This window comes from Hevea brasiliensis, chromosome 5 (genome assembly GCF_030052815.1).
Source record: "Hevea brasiliensis isolate MT/VB/25A 57/8 chromosome 5, ASM3005281v1, whole genome shotgun sequence".
Taxonomy (NCBI): Eukaryota; Viridiplantae; Streptophyta; class Magnoliopsida; order Malpighiales; family Euphorbiaceae; genus Hevea; species Hevea brasiliensis.
The window spans coordinates 115,159,020-115,166,866 of record NC_079497.1 but is presented as its reverse complement, the minus strand read 5'-3'; the positions used below and the strand labels follow the sequence as shown (position 1 = coordinate 115,166,866).

Genomic DNA, 7,847 nt, shown 5'->3' with positions numbered 1-7,847 from the left:
CTTGATTGACAGACTGGCTACCAACCGTGCTAGCAAAATGTTCTATTTATCCATAGAAATAGATTCGAGACGATCGATCTTTTGTCCGTTCTTTTGGCTTTAAACTCAGAGGAGAAAGAAATTATAGACACTAATCTAATTAGATCTGCTCTTCATAGAACTTCTGTGTCAACATTAGAGAGAAGCTCGTTTGCTACTGAGAAAACGAACAAACTAGGATCTTAACGTATAGAGAGCTAGGATCTTAAGAAGAGAGCTAGGAGGCCACGGACATCATCACTAAACCACCTAGGACTTTCTCTCTGTAGAAGACTTCCGAAAATCCAGGATTTTAATTTATTTCCTTTTACATACTCATGAAAGTCCCAGCAATGTGTACCCTATCTTCTATTTCTATCCTGTCTTCGCCTATCTCTATCCCGGACACGTTCCCTCTCAGTTATATGAGGAACTGCTTTCTCTCCTTTTCTGTATCTTAATGATCGACCTCTGGGACAAGATGATGGATCGAATTTGGTGGAGGAAGTTCCAATAGAATCACTCTTAGTGACTCAAGTGTGGAAAAGCTTCTCAACCAGCTAGTCGAACTACCTCAGTGAAGCTCGAAGAGCTTACGGGTGAGCCACCGGTCAATCCCTGGGACACTAGCGAGTCCTTAAAAGCTCCCGATCGGAGATCCATGGGAATAGATGGACTTTCTCTAGGACCTATTCAAGCTTCCTTCTCAGGCTCCTCTTCTCCTTATATACTGACGAATCCGAATGCTTCTATTCCCCTTCATAAGTTCTATCCTCACTTTGCTTCCTTTAGGCGTCCCCAAGAGACTTGTTAACGGAGTAAATATACTGAGTGACCCATGCCTTTCTTGGTTGTAAAAACCCAACCTAATCTTTCTAACTAAGAGCAGATTTGCCGCAACGCAAACAGCTTATTCAATGCCAAACCCTACTGAATGGCTTCCCCTCCCTCTTCCGGGCTTTTTTGCCAAAAGTTATTGTAGCTTGAATGGAACCCACTTAAATCCGAATCCAATCCAGATCAGATGCCAATCCAATGAGTTCGATTTCCCGCAGCTGGAAGTCAAGCTTTGATGCGAGAAAAGGAAGTCCAGCTAGCAGCGTATTCGCCGACAGAGAAAGAGAAGACCAGATCTTGGACTTGCAAGCTCTCTCGAGGGAATCACTTTTAGCAAGCTTTCGAGAAAGTTTAGATCCAATCCAGAGAGTTCGATCTCTGTAGTCAAGTCTAAGACAGTTGATTCGGTATCTAAGACAACTCTTCTAGAAAGCGCCAGGCATGCTTCTCTTCATAAGTCATTCAATGCTTGGCTTCCTTCATTCATTTAATACTTCATAGGATGCAAGTCCAGATGAACCATTTTCGACTAGCTAATAAAGGAGAATCCGTTCTAACACCCGATATTACGTAAAATAAGATACCAGTTTGACTCGCCTTAGGGGAACAGCTTCACGCTCTACTTTAGACTTTCCTTTCCCATAACGGATCACTTCACTGGCTCCTATCCTTCGACTGAGACTGGGACCGGCCAACTACTGATTACTGCAGACTTTTGAATTTCCCATCCTGCATCGCTTCTATTCCTAAGGCAGTTCATTTGGGTAAGTCCCAAGACAGAGATTCCTTTATGCCAAAGCTGACTCTGATTCCCTACTTGAATGAATAGCTTAGGAAGTACAGATTGACTTTACTGATTCCGTCTTGACTTACAAACATCTCGATTGGCTAAAGACCATGCCTTGCCAGCTCCGAAGAACCTTTCTTCAGATTGGAATGTCCCATGACTCAGGCATTCGCTTGCAGCGAATTCGGAAAATGTTCGTAAGATGGGAGTGAGAGTTCGATTCCACACCGGATTCACTATCTTCTGAATCATGCCCTTCCTTCTCGTGAGAGTTGATTCCTCCTTCGAGTTAGAGTTTCTTCTGTCCGATTCAGGTTGATTGGATCACGGAACTTGGTTCACTAAGGCTAAAAGAAGGAACCTGCTTTCTCGAGGAAAGGAAGTTCTCATGCCATTAGTCTAGCTCACTCCGTCTTCTGCGCATCAAAGAGTAGATTCTCTAAGAGCAAGAGCTTATCCACGATATCCTTACCTGAATGTCAAATCAAGGCTGACTGAATTTCATGCTTTTAAGGCAACTAGCGGATTTCTGGCAACCTCGATTGGAATTAGGCTTGAACCAGAGGATCACTGAAACTACCTTTCTCTATTCACCCGATTCGATCCACAAGCTGAATGCCGTACCTGCCAGAGAGGGAGATCTGCCATTGAACTGTTCCAAACCTTTATTGAAGAAAGAGCTCTTGCCTCCAATTCAAAACAGAATAGAACGCTCCTTCTGCAACGCAAGGCCGATAGTTGAATAGCTATAGCTGGTGCTTTGATGTATGAGTTCGATCCATTAGGTTCTTCGATTTATTCAGAAGGAAACGAGAGACAAGAAAACATCTTTGATTACGATTAAAAGGAACAATCTCAAATAGACCAAGATCCAATTTCGGGTCATTTCTTGGTGAACATAATCTGCCATAATCTCTTCTGATCCCTTCATTTATATGCCAGAATAAAGAGAGATTTGGTAGGAAAGTGGAAGAGACTTTTTGTATATGATAAAAGGAGCAGCAAAGCTGCATTAATTCATTTGAAAAGCCAGGTTCTCTTTGTCTTCGAGCTTTCATTCCTCAATCCACTGTTTCGTTCCTTCATATACCCCCCCACCAATAGATAGAAACAAATGGGAATAACCGAACCACGTCTACAAAATGCCAGTACCATGCAGCTGCTTCAAAGCCAACGTGATGCTCCTTGGTCAGATGACCAAGATATTGGCGAATACCACATATGATCAAGAAAAGAGTACCTATAATCACATGAAAACCATGAAAGCCAGTTGCTAAGAAAAAGGTAGAACCATAAATACTATCCGAAATAGTGAAGGGTGCTTGATAATATTCCATTCCTTGAAAGCCAGTGAATACTAGAGCCAGTGAAACGGTAGCTACTAAAGCATAAACTGCTCGTTTTTCCTTCCCGCGAGTATAGCATGATGAGCCCAAGTTACGGCAGCTCCGGATGAAAGGAGAATAGGGTATTAAGAAAAGGGATTTCCTGAGGATCTAAAACCCCAATCCCTTTAGCCAAATACCTGATCTCTACCGTAGGTGCCAAAGAAGAATGAAAAGAAGCCCAAAAAAAAGCAAAAAGGAACATAACCTCCGATACGATGAACGGAATAAAACCATATCGAGGTCCTAATTGTACGACTTTGGTATGATGTCCTTCCAACGTGGACTCACGTAGAACATCGCGCCACCATACAAACATGGTATATAGGATAAATATGAGGCCCAAACTGAGAAGTGTTGCACCCCCTTGAAATGAGTGCATGTACATCACACCTCCTACGGTGGTTGCCAAAGTTCCGAGTGAACCCGAAATAGGCCATGGACTTGGATCTACCAAATGATAAGAATGCCTCTGAGATTCAATCATAAAAAACAAACGGAGACTCGGTTGTATGTAAACCCCCCCTTCACCCCCACCCCCTAAAGTGGTAAAGAAGGGCTCTTTGGGGTCTAATTTTCTTTCTATCTGACAGGACAAACAAATAGGAAGGGATGGTTCTTTCATTGCATTGATAGAAGTCTAACTAGAAAAAGATCTCTCTATTACTTTGACTTTGAGAAGAGAATCGTTGGTTTAACCGACGAACTACGTGGGAAAATGGATCTTCGGTTCCACATGAGAACCCAGTACGAATATAACCTACATGTCCAATTGAACTATGAGCTAGAGGTCTTTGATTGAACAGAAGACTCGTTGGGACAATCCCCTTTTTCTCCTGAACTCCAATTTTGACCCCATTTAACCAGCTGTATTGGAAGGTGATAGGCCTTCCAAACTGCTTGTTCCACTCAAACACCTCTCTGATTATTTTGGAGTAGATGTTTAAGAGGCGATGGATATAAAGCAATAAAGGCATAGTGAGCATAAAGAAGAAGCAAAAGGCAAAAAGTATAAGAAGAAATTGCTGATGGGGGGACAAGGACAAAAGGAGTCTTTCACAAAATTTCATTTTTGGTTTGCTTCATTCTTTGACTGCTCTGCTCCCCCTTCGAATGGATTGGATCCGCTGCCCCTCTAATAGAAGCGGAAGATGCGGGCTTAGAGCTTTCATCCCGCTTTACCTACTTCAATGGAAAGGGGGGAATCGCCCATCTAATAGCCCTTTCTTCGGCAACGGTCTTTCCAAGCAAGATGCACTTCTTACCGGCTTTCATCTTAATTAAGTACCAGATAGAAGAAACTATTATTAAGGAGAAAAGGGATGCTTTTTTCTCATCGTGTAGCCGGAGAATTCTAATACCACTACATCCTTCCATTCCTCAGGAAAGATGATATACTAGTTCGCTGCCTCGATGGAGGTGAATTGGATCGGGTGAAAGTGGTTATCGGAAATCGATATCCTTTATTGGGTTTATTGGGATTGAGGAAAGAAGTGGGATGATTAGGCCGAAGTGGTTGGTTGAGATTAAAAAACGATGCTTCCTTGGCCGTGTGGAACATGGATTAGCATTATGTCATTACTACAAGTACAAGTGATCCCCCATCCAGGATTAGAAGAAATGCTATATGAGGACTTCGAGATCAAATAGAATATGTTTCTTTCCATTCCTCGCGAGCCACTTATTTCTCCGAAACAAGAGATCAAAGTGATTTTCCTCCTTTTTCCCAATAAGTCGACAGCCTTACACCATTGGGATACTTCGAATAAACTAGAGTACATATAGGATACACCGGTACTAAAACCTTTTCTCAAGATATCTTCCAAACTGTTGGGGTCCTTGCTCCGGATCTTGTTCCCCCGGTGTGAAACCAGTTGGTTCCGTAGTTTTAGAATTCTGCTGATCCCAAGTACTCCATCTCCATCATTGCATATGGGAATATAGAAAGTAAAGAGGAAAAGGCATGACCAGAAGAATTGTGTAAAATAAGTGAATTTATCCAGTTGAGGCATGATTGATTTAGAAAACTTTTGTTTTTAGAAAAATTCTTCCCTCAAAACAGCTTAACTCCGTCAAGCCTGTACGAGTAGTGAAGAAGAAAACGAGAGCTGTGGTTGGTTGTTGACCAACAAAAACATGGGAGAAAGTGAGGAGGGGAAGACAGACTACCTTTTTGGTAGGTATTCCTTAATGATGGGCTTAAGGATACTTTTGTCTTCCCTTATTCTCTCCGCCCATTCGCGGAGAGTATCTACACTGGACTCTGTGGAGAGCTCCAGTTCCACCATTATATGGTGGGCGGCCTCTGAGTTTAGTTCCCTCTGTTCGGGAAACTGAGTGGACAGCGGGCCGACCCCCCTTTCAGATTCCACCTGAACTTGTTCTTTGATCACAGAGTGAATCTCCCTTCGGAGTGCCGCAACCTCCTCCTGGTTAGGAGCGGGTGGGCAGCCGGTGCTGGTGCCTGCGGCAGCGCTCTCTGAGCCGCCCCGGGGACGGATTAGCAGGGGTGTTTTGGGGTTCGGCTGGCTACTTCTTCGCCTTCCTCATTAGCATTAGGAAAGGGCTCTGCTAAGACGCCTAGATCGAAAGAAGTCCAACTTTAAGTTTAGGGCTACTGTTGGTTCAGTCTTCGCTCGATAAAAGCGATAGGACCTTTTCGAAATGCTGAAAGTTCACTTCACCCAACTCGAGCTCTTTCTTCCTGTGGAAGGATCGCTCAGAACAACCGGCTTCTTCGCGCATCTCTAGCCAAAGACCGGCATTCAGGACTTGAAACCTTCACTTCAGCGGTTGCGTGCCTTTCTTTCCTTCGCCTTCGATTGGCTTTGTGTCATGTGTCAAGCCGACTTTCTTATTATCCTAGCTTAGCTGGAAAGATCATTCTCTATCTCGTTCCATGGATGGGCAAGAAATGCTCGGAAGTTCTCATCTTGATTCTATATAGAACTATCTAGAATGACGGAATCATTTCACTGAGAATTATCGTATAGAACGAAGTTCTCTTTTTATGAACTTTTGAAAGACAGGAAATCCCCAGTCTTCCCTTTTTCCTTCCGGCCCACCAGGAGCTTAGCGAGGAGATTGGTCTAACATGGCTAGTTGCTTGTACTTGAATCGAGATTCAGTTTTTTGAAAAAAAGAGAAGATCTAAAGTTCGGTGTTGATACTTTGAAAGAAAGAGTCCCAGATTGGTTAGCTGCTTTAGAACCTCAGCTTTGAGGAACTCCAGTCGTGTGATTTCCTATCTGGATCTCTTTTTGATTTTGAAAGGTTACTTCAAGCCTCCTCTCCTTATTCGAGAAGAAATTGACAAATCTGAGGGATGCGCTCAATCAGAGATTCCTTTCTCTGGTAAGAGACCTAAAGTTTAGCAACCAGCAGGTAGGTAGATAGTGAAGTTTCTGGAGGTAGTGAATCTACTTCTGTCCACATTGAGCTCCCCTCCGAGCCCATCTTCCAGTTGGAAAGAGTGAGAGTGCGTGGGATCGTGTGATCTATTCTCATAACTACAATCTCCGACTGGTCAGCAGGAAGGTGTAACCGCGACGTCTTCCTAAAAGCATAAAGTGAGAGGCATAAGCTTTCCCTTTCGGAGAGCTTTATAGCATTTCTTTTATCGAGTAAGGAGAGGTGGGAAGAGTAGTTGAGCTTGAAGACTAAGAATGAGATCCAAGGGTGAAGAAAAGGAATGCTACAGAGACCCGAGGGAACCTATCCTATCAACTTCGAATTCTATGATTCCCAGTTCGTCTGTCAGCTTTTCTCGTTCTGAACTCCACTATTAGGATTTTAGGAAGGGCTGAAGGTAACTTAAAATCCTTTTCCGACTATTCTTCTTCGTTGAGATCGAAACCGCGATGAGTCTTTACTTATTCGAAAATGCGCTATATCCAATTCTTTTATATACCCACATGGGATCCTCCTGAAACTCTTGCCTACCATAGTGGCTTAGACGACGCCACACTTTCTTAATAAGCTTTCTAGCTGCCAGCCATATTGGGAACCCTGAAGTTACCTAACTCTCCCAAGGCCAAGAAGAGAAGTGCTTACCCACTGGAAGACAAGAAGAGCTAGCATCTCTCTTTCCTAAGGCATAAGGCAAAAGAGCTGCATCCAGGCCGGTGGACTCAACACTTTGCTTAAGAAGATGCTCTTTACAAAGCTAAGTACTCTTCACCAAGGTACCTCACTGAGTACGCAAACTCACTGGCTTCGGTCTCTTGATCAACCCTTTCATCAAGTGATGTTCCAGCCTCTTTTCATGTACACTGGCTAACAACATTGGACGATTGGTTTTTCGAGAACGAGAATCGGTTGAATTGAGAAAGGCTTTTCTACTACAGCTTTTAAGCTTCGGTTTAGCAGTCCGCGTTAGCAAGCAGTCCAACTATGGCTATGGGAGGATCCCTTATGCTACTGTTTTCGGTAGTACGCCTAGAAGAACCAATATGTTTTTCCTAAGTCCCTAAGCTAAGAGTGAAAAGGTACTGGTACAAACATCTTAGCCTCTCAAAAGAGATGTGCGAACGCTAGTCCTGACTTGAGTAGTCATCAATAGAAAGAGCTAGGCGGTACAACAAAAACATAAAGGAATGCTTAGATTCACTCTGGTATACGCTCCAAAGCCAAGCTTTACGAAAGAAAGAGTCCAGGGATCGGAAGGAAATTTTTATGCCTCACACAGGCAACTTCGCTAGGCTCAGCAGATAAGACGGGATTGAACTAAGAGAACGGCTAGTCCTATCATCAAGAAAGTCGGCTCCATCAATGAATTACTTTCCCCTAACATTGCTATTCTTAAATACCTCAAAGAGCAT

At 43.3% G+C, this 7,847-nt stretch overlaps 1 pseudogene; it reads right to left on the bottom strand.

The window, feature by feature from the left end:
• Positions 1 to 2,703: 2,703 nt before the first annotated feature.
• LOC131179997 (cytochrome c oxidase subunit 3-like) lies at positions 2,704 to 5,069 on the bottom strand (annotated as a pseudogene).
• Positions 5,070 to 7,847: the final 2,778 nt, after the last annotated feature.